The following is a 13,489-nucleotide window of genomic DNA, read 5'->3' on the forward strand; positions in this document are numbered from 1 at the left end:
TGCATACTCAACCTTCAAATACGCAGGTAGCATTTGCCTTACACACTAAAAACTCCTGGGTCAAAAATAACCCATAATGGGTTATTTTTGACCCAAATCCTGGGTTAAAAAGGGACCAACTAATTTCTGGGTTATTTCAACCCAGAAAAATGGGTTATTCTTTTTGACCCAACTTCTGGGTTAAATACCTAACCCAAATTTTGGGTTAAAATAACCCAAAATTGTAGTTAATATAACCCAACTTCTGGGTCAAAAGAACAACCCCAATATCTGGGTTGAAATAACCCAGAAATTAGTAGGTCCCTTTTTAACCAAAGGTCAAAGGTAAAAAATAACCTGGGTTACTATGCCAGTATGCCTTATTTCAGAAAATAAAACTTCAGGCACTTACACACTTCAGGCACTTTTACATTTTTATTGCATTAAATTAAACTCTACATAAACTCTACACACTTGGACCTATTTATTTTAGGTCACACTGTAATAACATTAGACATTAGAAAAAATAGAAAAATAAACAACACATTCTCTCTCAAACATTTGACAACATTCAATAACTGGATTGAACTTGAGGGACAAGAGTTTTGATAGTGTCCTCATCTAAGAGAAGAAATGCCTCCTCATCTCTGTCTTCACCTGAAAGACAGAAAACAAGACAACATGAGTATTGTTAATAAGTCGAGACAATTGTGAACCACTCACCAGACACTCTTTGATTATCAAGCTAACAAATAATCACTTTTAAGGGAATGATGTTGTTGTTTTTTTTTTTTAAAAAAAAAAAAAAAAAAACGTGGCCCAATTTGCTAGTTAACTAATGTGGTTCTTTTGCAGCATTACCCATTTTGTGTGAATGACAGTCTATACTGTACATCTTTTCTTTCATTAACAAGTGTAATAATGACATTAATTCAAAGGTGAATATCTGGCCCATTATTATGCATAACAGCTTAAAGACAAGGCACAAGTATCTTTTAACTATAAGGGTTATTATAGAGATGCATTCCCCACTGTCGAAGAAGTTGTGACTGTCACAAAATCTTGCACTGACATATTAAAGCCATATTAAAGAAAATATTTAAGTATAGAGAGATGATATGAGGGCAGTTAAAGGGATAGTTCACCCAAAAATGAAAATGTGATGTTTATCTGCTTACCCCCAGGGCATCCAAGGTGACTTTGTTTCTTCAGTAGAACACAAATGATGATTTTTAACTCCAACCATTGTCGTCTGTCAGTCTTATAATGCGAATGAATGGTAACACAATTTATAAGAGTCAAAAAATAATCCAAAAATAAATCCAAATTAAACCCTGCGGCTCGTGACGACACATTGATGTCCTAAGACACGTTTGTGCGAGAAGCCGAAAATTATTTATATAATTTTTTACTTCTAAAACACCATGTCCAACTGCATTTAACAATCGCTTAGGTTTCTCGCACAAACCGTTTGTTTCGTGTCTTAGGACATGAATGTGTCATCACGTGCCGCAGGGTTCAGTTTGGATTTGTCTAAGCATATTTTTTGACTCTTATAAATTGTGTTACCATTCACTCGCATTATAAGACTGACAGACGGCAACGGTTGGAGTTAAAAATCATCATTTGTGTTCAACTGAAGAAATAAAGTCACCTACATCTTGGATGCCCTGGGTGTAAGCAGATAAACATCAAATTTTCATTTTTGGGTGAACTATCCCTTAAAAGTAAAACGCTCACCTCTAAAATTCTCTATCAGCTCAGACATCCGCCACTCAGTTAGCTTATCGGCAACAAAGCTGTCCATTTAAAATGACCTGGAGAAAACAATAGAGGTTAGCAACAATTTGAACACTTGACACACTTCTTTAACTCTCACTACTTAAGCCCGTAGAGCACTGTATAATATGATAAGCACAGCGCAGCTGGTTAACATAACTCAACTATTGTGTTGCCTCGTCGCTCTAGCCGCGGCTAAAGGGGGTCGCACACCGGAAGAGATGCGTATTTAAAACTGAAACACATTATTCTCTATGAGTGTACACACAACGGAAGCGCCCAGCAACGGTTCAGGACCTTGTTCAAAATCCTGCAGTGCCACGTACATAGATTTATATTAAATTTACACTTATTTGTCTCAAATCGTCGTTAATGTATATACTGACTTCACCATGTGCTGCAATATAAAGTTAATTTTACATTAATTTACAGTAATCAGCTGCATGAATAAAAATTGCTTATGTTATTGGATTTTCAGGTGATATTCTCAATTCATTCAGTTAACGGACACTCTGAGGTAAAGTGTTCAGACTGCAGACTCAGCAACAATTGTATTTAATTATACAGTACAACCATAACATAGTACTGACATTATCTTAATTCCACAATGTCCTAAAACATAACAATATTGCTGGCCATAAACTGAGAAAGTACATGATACCTCGAGTTGTCCTAGACGCGGCGCAGCGCGGTGCTTCTCGTCCGGTGTTCGACCCCCTTAACGCGGCATGAAGTCGCCACTAGCTGCACTGTACTTATCGTATTATTACGTTACGTCAAATTTGGCTGGGTGGTTAATAACACTTTCTTATTTAGTCTGACAAACTCAAAACACATATTTATTTTGACTTTACACAGACTTTAAGCTAGTTAATGTAGATGTTGTCGCGATATCCGCAGGCGGCTACATGCTCACCACAGAATTACCATGGTAAGCCATGGTCATTTTTTTAACAAATGGTGCTAAAATAGCAACGGGGACATGGACACAGACGTTTAACGTTACATTGACACTGAAAATACTTGCTTACCTTGAATACGCGACGAAGTTGCACCGAAGAAGCCCAGGCCAAAACGGATCGAGCGCGAAGCGACGGTTATTTCAAACGACTGTTGTGAGAAAATTCCAGAACAACTGCGAGAGAGAGAAAGCCAACCCTATAACCCAGAACATGGGTTACTCTTTGAAAAATAACCCAGAAACCCAAACAACCCATGAATTGGGTCAAAATATTAGCCCTATAACCCAGAAAATGGTTACTCTCTGAAAAAATAACCCATAATTTTAACCCAACACAAATAACCCAGAAAATGGGTTAAAGAAATAACCCAGGAGTTTTTAGAGTGTAGCATTGCAGCACGCTTTCAGAAACCCTCCACCTTCCCCAGCTCCACCTGTATAGATCTGCTACAGGTAATTCATTTATTGCTATCTTACAGCAGCAGCATGTCTTACTTTCTTACAGCAGCATGTCGTGTTTGTATTGCCAGTAGCAAGTCCCGTACTTGCTCCGAGAGTTGTCCTGACAGAAATGTATATATAATAATTTCTATTAAAAACAGAAAAGGCTGTTTGATACCTAAACCTTAAGTGTAATTTTTATTAATATTTGTATTTAAAGTGCCTTGAGACCCCAAACGGAGCATGGGGGTTTCAAAAAAAGTAAAAGAAAAAAAAAAAGTTGTCTGGGAGAGATTGGGCCAGATGTGTTTATATCTCCCCATTCTGCATTTATCTCCAGCAGGCATCTTGATTGCAGTTTGGCAGCAGATCAACAGCTGTATGTTGGCTTCACCTTAAGACAGCAACTGTGATTATCCACGCCTACTCTGAACATAGTGCTGATATTAACCCTAACACTCTTTACTAATGTGCTAAAGAAGTCCTCCCGAGATCCATTGCATCCGAATACACATAGTTATCACCTGGGCTTCGGTTTGTTCTTTATTGCTTGGTGATAAAAAATAAGTGTGGAAACAAAGAGTATAATAATCACCCACAGTAAAATAATATAGCTATGGAAAGAATGAGAAAATCTGTGTGATTTTCCAAAGGGTTATTTGCCAGAATTGTTGCAACCTAAAGTGGAAAAGCCATACTTTTTCCATGCATTTAATAAAATGCATCTTTTGCCACAAAAGGCCAGGGGTCTTGTGTCTCCAAAGGACTCAACAGCACCTGATCATGACCCATGATCCTGCAGCACTCAAACCGCACCACTGGAAGAATTTCCTGAGGAATACATGGCAAATTGATGGTTGCAGCAATGACTTCACATGCCGCAGATGACTATTCCCTCAAACTCAGCAGGGAGCTCTTATTTATAACCAGAGTGTCGGTAGATATAATCATTTTCAGACCGACGTGATAGAGCACCAGCCAGATGTGTGCGCACAGGCCTGCGACATCCAGTTCTGTAATTATGAAAAAACGAAGTCTCACTCATGGAATTGTAAAGAAAGGCTTGGAGTAGAGCACCAGCCATTCCATTATGCAGTTTAAATGTGGATATTCTTTCATCTTTCATTTAGGTCTGAGCTACTTCTGAGGTTCCTAATGCTTTCCTAGGATGAGTCCAAACATGTTTGTTTGTTTTGTCATCTAAAGACCCTCTTCTTGCTTCCCACACTTTGGGGATTTCCACAAAGAAGTCTGTGTGGAAAGACAGTTTCCACTATGCAGGAGAGGAGGTAAATAACCACACTAGCCGCTCAAATACTTTCTCTTCAAGTATGCTTTGGAACGCAACAGGTTTTGCTGGAACAGTCCCATCTGGAAGCCACTCGTTTGGGTCAAGAGACAAATGAGAGCTGGGGGAGGGGCCTGTCACGTAGGTGAACCTATGGGGTGTCCAAACAGGCTAAAAAAATTCACCACTATTGGTTTACCAAAAGCAAGTGAATTGATGGTTGTCTTGTATAACTGTAATGTGTTGAATTTAATTAAAAGTAATTTACAGCTGTTCAGAATTGCAATTCTTTTGGGAAAAAGTTAAATTTAAGTTTTAAAATAAAAATATATATAAATGCTAATAATTATTATGTCAAAATTTGTACTATATATAAAAAATACTTGATGATTTATATTATATATAAAATTAAAACTATACACATTATTTTAATATTTCAATCATGACAACTCTCGGAGTGAATTATTTCACCAGTATTTATTGGCACGGGGCATGGAATGTACATATGCTTGATTCTGCTGCTGCTAAGCTAATACAAGAACTTGTTCAGCTTAGATAAAATAACATGCTTAAAGGACATGCTGCTGCAAGAATATGTTAAAACCCCAGTAGCAGGTGGTGCTGGGGAGGAGGAAGGGTAAACAGAAGTTTACATTATTGCGCAGCAGGGCGATCGAAGACTAGGGAATGAATATATATGGATATGCGGATTAGGAAGTATGTCTGGTTGGCTAATGCCTCAACGGTAGAGGAACCAATCAGCACTCAGAGTTTCATGACTGAACTATGTATTTATGTATAAACGTATACTACCGTTCAAAAGTTTGGGGAGAGTATAAGATTTATTTATTTTTTGATTGAAGTTTCTTATGCTCACCAAAGCTGCATTTATTTTTATCAAAAATATAGTAAAAACTGTAAAATCGTGAAATATTGTTACAATTTAAAATAACAATTAAAACTATTAAATATTTTTTGTGTGCCAAAAAAAACTAAATAACGACTTTTTAACAATATCTAGTGACGGCTGATTTCAAAACACTGCTTCTGAGTGTTACGAATCTTTTGTGTCGAATGAGTGATTCGGATCACGTATCAAACTGCCAAAATGCTGAAATCATGTGACTTTGGTGCTCCTAATCACTGATTCTATTCAAAAAGCTCTGGAGCTTCATAAAGCAGTGTTTTGAAATCGGCCATCACTAGATATTGTTAAAAAGTTGTTATTTTGTTTTTTTGGCGCACAAATATTCTTGTCGCTTTATAATATTAAGGTAGAACCACCGTACTCACATGAACTGATTTAAATATGTTTTTAGTATCTTTATGGATCTTGAGAGAGGAAGTACCATTGCTGTCTTTGGAGGCCTCGCTGAGCCATCAGATTTAATCAAAAATTTCTTAATTTGTGTTCTGAAGATGAACAAAGGTCTTAAGGGTTTAGAACGATATGAGGGTGAGTAATAAATGACAGAATTTTCATTTTTGGGTGAACTAACCCTTTAATTACTGAATAAAAGTGTTAATTTCTTAAAACAAAAATTGTATACTGACCCCAAATGTTTGAACAGTAGTGCAAAATAAAATTTTATATTATATTGTTACTGTTTTATAATATATATAAAATATAAAATTAATTATTTTATAATGTAATATTATATATGCATATATGTATGTATGTGTATTTGTACGTATATATACACACACACACACACATAAATACATATGTGTTTAATATTATAAATGAAAATATAAAATTATTTAAATCTTTTTTGTTTGGTCTCAGTGACTTCAGCTTTAGCTACAGTATTAATGCTCCTGAGCTTTGAAACCCATGGAAAAGTCCTTGGGATAGAGTTTCGTCTCTGTTTTGAAGGCCTAACACAGTTGTCACGGTGTGCTGAAACAGGGAATGTGACGTGCATGTGCGGTGCAGATGTTGGATTCTTGGTGGAGATGAAAGTGAGGTGGCATTGGATATTCTGTGCCCACTCAGACCTCCCTGAGCTGTTTACTCACACGCCCACGCGACGGATCCAATCCTCATTATAGTATGACACAATGAGAGTGGGTCTACAGACATTGCTTATGGTCTGGATTGAGTCCTGTTCTCCATTTGTGCTTTTACTCCAGGGGGTGAAGTGCTCTCACAGAAGCACACATGTAATGGGATACCCTTCCATCCAGGATCCACAGACCAAAGCTGTGCAGACAGATATTTCCACCATATGGAAGTGACTCAAACCAAGCCAAAAGAACTTTTTTATATATAAATCCCTCTTTATGTTGCTCTGAAATAATGATCAAGCTCCAGAATTCAAATCTCATCCATGCTGCATGCGGAATGAGCTGTCATACAAATATTCTTTTTCAATTTTTCTGCCAAGTTCTGTAAATGGAGTTTGTGAATCATGTTAATTCAGTGATTTCACATATAATCCAATGAAAAGTTATTCAAAGAACATGATTTATCATCAAGGGACATCTTTTGTTTATCTGAAACAGATTTGCTGATGTCTGAAACAGGAGTATGTGTTTTTAAGAGCTGGAGAGTAGTTCCATGTGCAGCTCAATGTCAATACTTTCATTATAAATCTTACCAGCACCAGTGAGAGGATCTGAATGCCAGCACAAGTTTTGTTTGCAATTTATGCTTGCGAGTTCTGCTGGGCCAGCAGAAGAAATCCTTACTGTTGAGCTTTATTAAAAAATTATATTAAAGCTTATGACACTATTTGCTCTCAGTATGGCACTTGTTAAACTTAAACCTCCCTGATCCAATGCAAAAATCTCCTTTGTGGTGTAAATTCTGCATTAGAAATCTTCAGACACAAGTACAAGTTTAACCCAAATACCACACAAAAATGCTTGCCAAACATCACATTCTCAGGACATTTTCTTAAGACAAGCATTTCTTTGTTGTTACTTTAAAAGAAAAGGAAATAGGTGGCAGAATGCCTTATTTTTATATTGTTTCCTAAGTTATTATGTCATTGCAACACCTCATTGTGGATGTTTAGAGGAATTCAGTTTGAATGAATGCACCTGCAGACCTTTCAGTCTTTACAGGCTCATTAGACAGAGCATATCCGTTAAGAGACAGTCTGGGTGAAAACATACAAGAAGTCTTTTATGTGAAGGGTTACCTGGTTGTCACCTCATTATGGGCTATGCCTACACAGGCCTTTATTACATACATGTGCATGTGTGAGCTCTAAATCTTTGAATAGGGACGAATGCACACAGCAGGGAATGATGATTCTAAGGTGGTATAGATGATGATTACAATGGAACAAAAACAGTGGCTAGACTCGTCAGTGCATGTCCTACTCATCGTATTTCTGTCATTGCTTTACGTATTGAGGCAACAATCCTCACACTCACGATCAAACACACCAAACGCCTGGCACGCAAAAGCATTGGTATTGATAGGGACAATGTTGGGGAACTACTTTGAAACTGCAGTTTTTGAAGTAGAAAAAGTAAAGCTAACCTTTTGAAAAAGTGAGAATATTTCAGAAATAACTCTAAATCTATTGATCAGAGTAGCCTATTTGTCTGGCACATGATTGTACATGAATTGAAAAATGTAAACTAAACACATCGAATAGTAAACACCCTAAAGACAAAACATGATGAACATCAGAATTTAAAGGTGCCCTAGAATCAAAAAATTAATTTATCTCGGCATAGTTGAATAACAAGAGTTCAGTAAATGGAAATGACATACAGTGAGTCTCAAACACCATTGTTTCCTCCTCCTTGTGTAAATCTCATTTGTTTAAAAGACCTCCGAAGAACAGGCGAATCTCAACAGAACACTGACTGTTACGTAACAGTTGGGATCATTAATATGTACGCCCTCAATATTTGCATATGCCAGCTCATGTTCAAGGCATTAGACAAGGACAGCCAGTATTAACGTCTGGATCTGCACAGCTGAATCAACAGACTAGGTAAGCAAGCAAGGATAACAGCGAAAAATGGCAGATGAAGCAATAATAACTGACATGATCCATGATATCATGATATTTTTAGTGATATTTGTGAATTGTCTTTCTAAATGTGTCGTTAGCATGTTGCTAATGTACTGTTAAATGTGGTTAAAGTTACCATCATTTCTTACTGTATTCACGGAGACAAGAGCCGTCACTATTATCATTTTTAAACACTTGCAGTCTGTATAATTCATAAACACATCTTCATTCTTTATAAATCTCTCCAACAGTGTGTAATGTTAGCTTTAGCCACGGAGCACCATCAAACTCATTCAGAATCAAATGTACACATCCAAATAAATACTATACTCACATGATCCGACGCATGCATACAGCATGCATGACGAACATCTTGTAAAGATCCATTTGAGGGTTATATTAGCTGTGTGAACTTTGTAAATGCACTGTATTATAGTCGAGAGCTCGGGGGAGCAGGGAACGCGTGATTTAAAGGGGCCGCAGCCTGAATCGGTGCATAGTTAATGATGCCCCAAAATAGGCAGTTAAAAAAATTATTTTAAAAAATCTATGGGGTATTTTGAGCTGAAACTTCACAGACACATTCAGGGGACACCTTAGACTTATATTACATCTTGTAAAAACACCTTAAACTAAATATATATTTTTACAAAAAAGATGTAAATGCCACACAGGTACTTTTGGGTAAGGACTCAAATGAACTTGTGAATTGTTTTGTTTAATTAATTGTACTTCCCACTGCTACAAATGAATGAATGATTCGTTTATGAACCGAGCTGTAAGGTGCAGTTACATTTACCTTTGTACAGCAAAATTTCCATGTGTGAAACACAGCCGTCTCAATAGGAATCTACACGACTGAGAATTTCGAATTAGGGATGCATGAGGGCGAAACATTTCCAACACTCTTAAATGTTGAACTCTGAACATGCAAATTTCCATGCGATTGGGAATTTTGTGTAAAGAAGTTTTTCATGTGGATTCACTGCACTGACAAACAGAAAGGTGCTTGGTTTGAAAGTGACTTCTGTGTGAGCTGTGCTTCATACAATGCTACTCTTTTGACAATCAGTGTTGGGAAAAGTTACTTTTAAAAGTGATGCGTTACAATATTGCATTACTCCCTGAAAAAATAACTAATTGTGTTACTTTTGCATTACTTTTTCTCACCTGGGCTGTGCTTGTTTGTTTGATGAAATTCTATTATGGCAAATGTAAAGACCCTTTCACACCAAAAGTGACATGAATAAGCCTCCGGCTTAAGGAAGTTCAACCTTACTCTCAAGATGAGGACAGTAGAGGTGTCAAATGGGAAAACAAATTAACTTGCATTACTTTTTTGAAAAAGTAGGGGTGAAGTCAGCTAAAATGCACCACGTTTTGGTAAATGACTTATAATACTATCAAATAAGCTATGCATGAGATCTAATGATATTTTTTACAAATTAGCATGGGTCTCTTAAATATATAAATGTGAAAAAGTATAATTGTTTTACAATTATGAGAGTTAGGGTATCAGCAGGTCCCTGCTTGAACCATGGCACAACATTCAGGTAAAATGGGCCAAAATGAGATCAACACAGGTAATTTTGGCTGAAATCATTTTATTTTTAACAGTAAATTGACACTATTGTCTTTAGTGTGCCATAGCAACAACACTATAAATTTATTTCATTAAATAGAAAGTTGAACGAATATTTCATTAAAAATGCAATTAAAAATGAACTGATCATGTTGTACACAGGTGTGTGTTTCAGTGCATTGGTCTTTTGTGTGCATGTATGTGTATACGCTTGTCAAATATCTGTCAAATGTTTTGTTAAAGATTAGAACATCCTTGACACAAAAAAAAAAAAAAATCACTTTAACATTTCCTGTAGCTATATAGGTCTTAACATTGTACTGTACTGACATCTTTCTTTCTTTCCCTTTCTCTTCTCTCTTCCTATCTCTCTGTTTCTTTTCTTTGCTTGTCCTCCTGCCACACTGTCTGCAATGCAATTTTGTTTTTAAAGCCTGTTAAGATTTTATATGGATACTTCTAGGCCTATAAACCTATTTTCACCTTCAGTTTCTGTGTAAAAGTGTGTGTGTGTGTGTGTGTGTGTGTGTGTGTGTGTGTATGCAGCCCATTTTAGCTGAAAATTGTGGCCCATTTTAGCTTAACCAGCCATTTCTAACTAAAATGACCTTTTTCACAAAAATTGAAGTTTCTTTTTTAAATTAAACTTTTTTATTTGAAAGAGCATGTCAAAACATTGTTCATAAACCTTTGCTTTGTTGGTAAGCTTACTTATTGCTTTAGTACCTTTATTAGTGATGAATGAAATTGACTATGTCAGGCTCACTTTCCTTACAATTTCCTTGACAAGCTTCATGTAACACTCTGCCCTGCCCGCCTTAAAAAACTCAGACCAGTCAAAACTATTGTTACATGTCAACAAGTGTTGAAGCAACAATACAAGATCAGTTATTGTGATTGGCTGTAAAAACGTAAAGAGATATGATGCTACAACCTTATTTGGCCCATTTTACCTGATAGCCCATTTTAGCTGACCAAACACCTAACTCAGATATTTTTTTGTAAATCTAAGAGTAATGTGTTACTTTACTAGTTACTTGAAAAAAGTAATCTGATTACGTAACTTGTGTTACTTGTAATGCGTTTCCCCAACACTGTTAACAAAAGACAATTGACCTTTTTTTTTTTTACCATACTTGGCCTTCACATTTCACTTTCACTTCATTTTCAACAAAAGTTGAACATGACATATTTTTCTGTATTTTTATTACATGCTTTAGTGGTGCCAATGTACCCAGTGAACAAAGGCCTGTTCCAGTGTATGCAATGCTGTATGTGTGTATGCGTCTGATAGCTAAACTAGCAAATGTCTTGTTAATCATTCACATAAGTATATAAACTATAACCTTACCACAGGATGCCAAATGACACTTTGTACTAACTTGGAAAGATTATAGACGCATGATTTGCTTTCCAAAAAAAGAAATAATGTAAAGCAAGAACATTTTTTCTTTAAATATTTTTATTGAACTGTCTGGTGGCAGATGTGAAGATGTTCTAATTTAAATTAGTGCTAAACACATTTTTTGTTCCAGCCAATGTTGATGCAAACATGCAAAACAAAGTGAAGTAACATCTGGTCAAACGGCAGTGACTATAATATCCGTTCTCTCTGTCTCTTTTACCTCCTCCAAAGCTGTAAATGCTTTAGTTTAGCCAGTCACAAAAGGACATGTTTACCTGAACTTCACTCCAATATATCACCTGTATTGACCAGTGTCCTGACCCAGCTGACAGTGTTTACTCAAGACCACAGGCTGTCTATTTGCTTTCTCCACCAGTGAAGCTCTCCAGCACATGTGCCCAGCGGCGATGTGCTCCCTGAGGAGGTCACATACTTGGGCCACCCAGCAAGAAACACATCACCTGGAAATAAGAGCTCTGATGAGCCACAGCTGGAGGATCGTCTCCTCGAGAGGTTCTTCACTGTGTAATATGCCACTTCTAGCACTGTAAACATTTCCAGGTCTGGAGTATGGAAACCATTACATTAATTTTGTTAGAGCTCCTCTTCAGATCATCAGTGTGAAATAAAAATTTGTGATGTGATTTATGCAGGACTTCTCCAATCATTTAGTCCACTTAAACCCCTCCTCTGCAAGCTCACATTCATCTGCCTCCTCTTTTAAATGCAATGCCCACATCGCAAAATCCAGTCATTAAGTAGTATTTCAAGATGAACATTTACAGGACTGAAGCAACTTGATCACTTAATTAATATCCATACATCATTTTATTAAAATCATATATGATAAAACAGGCTTTTGAGGAATGTTTATTTGTACATCTTTTAATTATTGTTATATTGCATTGCATTACTGTTTATGTTTTGAACCCCACAATTAAAATGACAGAGTTTTGATCATAAAACTCACTACTCTAGGCACCGCTATATAGCAATTTGCATTTTGGATCATAACTTTGGAACCCCAAGGGCAAGAATTGAAATTTTTCCCCCTGAATCCCTGAGTCAAGCCCTACAAATATATCTTTCATTTCTGTCTATAAAATGTCTTCCCACCATATTAGATTTTATTAAAAACCTACTTTTTTAAAGGCGTAGTTAAATAACAAGAGTTCAGTACATGGAAATGACATACAGTGAGTCTCAAACTCCATTGTTTCCTCCTTCTTATATAAATATCATTTGTTTAAAAGACCTCAGAAGAACAGGCGAATCTCAACATAACACCAACTGTTACGTAACAGTCGGGATCATTAATATGTACGCCCCCAATATTTGCATATGCCAGCTCATGTTCAAGGCATTACACAAGGACAGCCAGTATTAACGTCTGGATCTGCACAGCTGAATCATCAGACTAGGTAAGCAAGCAAGGATAACAGCGAAAAATGGCAGATGGAGCGATAATAACTGACATCATCCATGATATCATGATATTTTTAGTGATATTTGTAAATTGTCTTTCTAAATGTTTCGTTAGCATGTTGCTAATGTACTGTTAAATGTGGTTAAAGTTACCATCGTTTCTTACTGTATTCACGGAGACAAGAGCCGTCGCTATTTTCATTTTTAAACACTTGCAGTCTGTATAATTCATAAACATCTTCATTCTTTATAAATCTCTCCAACAGTGTGTAATGTTAGCTTTAGCCATGCAGCATAGCCTCAAACTCATTCAGAATCAAATGTAAACATCCAAATAAATACTGTACTTACATGATACGATAGGCTGCATGACGAACACTTTGTAAAGAACAATTTTGAGGGTTATATTAGCTGTGTGAACTTTTGTTTATGCTGTTAAAGGCAAGCGCGAGCTCCGTGGGCAGGGAGCGTGAGCATTTAAAGGGGCATTTCATACAACTCCATAACCGTATGATCCATGAAGTCGAAAATTGGTATAATGCATCTTATTTGGTGGATGTCCTAAAATATCCTCCAATATGACTTGGATACTTAAAAAAAACATGGAAAACAATCAAATTTCAGTGGCTGATAACAGCAAATCTGAATGGAA

At 36.5% G+C, this 13,489-nt stretch overlaps 1 long non-coding RNA gene across 1 annotated transcript; it reads right to left on the reverse strand.

Annotated features, from left to right (window-relative positions):
* Positions 1–304: 304 nt before the first annotated feature.
* LOC137005268 (uncharacterized) lies at positions 305–2,846 on the reverse strand. Its single transcript, XR_010892219.1, has 3 exons — positions 2,790–2,846; positions 1,720–1,796; positions 305–636 (listed from the first exon to the last, which is right to left on the reverse strand). It is a non-coding gene; the product is annotated as an uncharacterized lncRNA (long non-coding RNA).
* Between the last annotated feature and the right edge of the window lie 10,643 nt (positions 2,847–13,489).

The sequence above is a fragment of the Chanodichthys erythropterus genome, chromosome 17, assembly GCF_024489055.1.
Source record: "Chanodichthys erythropterus isolate Z2021 chromosome 17, ASM2448905v1, whole genome shotgun sequence".
NCBI classification, from domain to species: Eukaryota; Metazoa; Chordata; class Actinopteri; order Cypriniformes; family Xenocyprididae; genus Chanodichthys; species Chanodichthys erythropterus.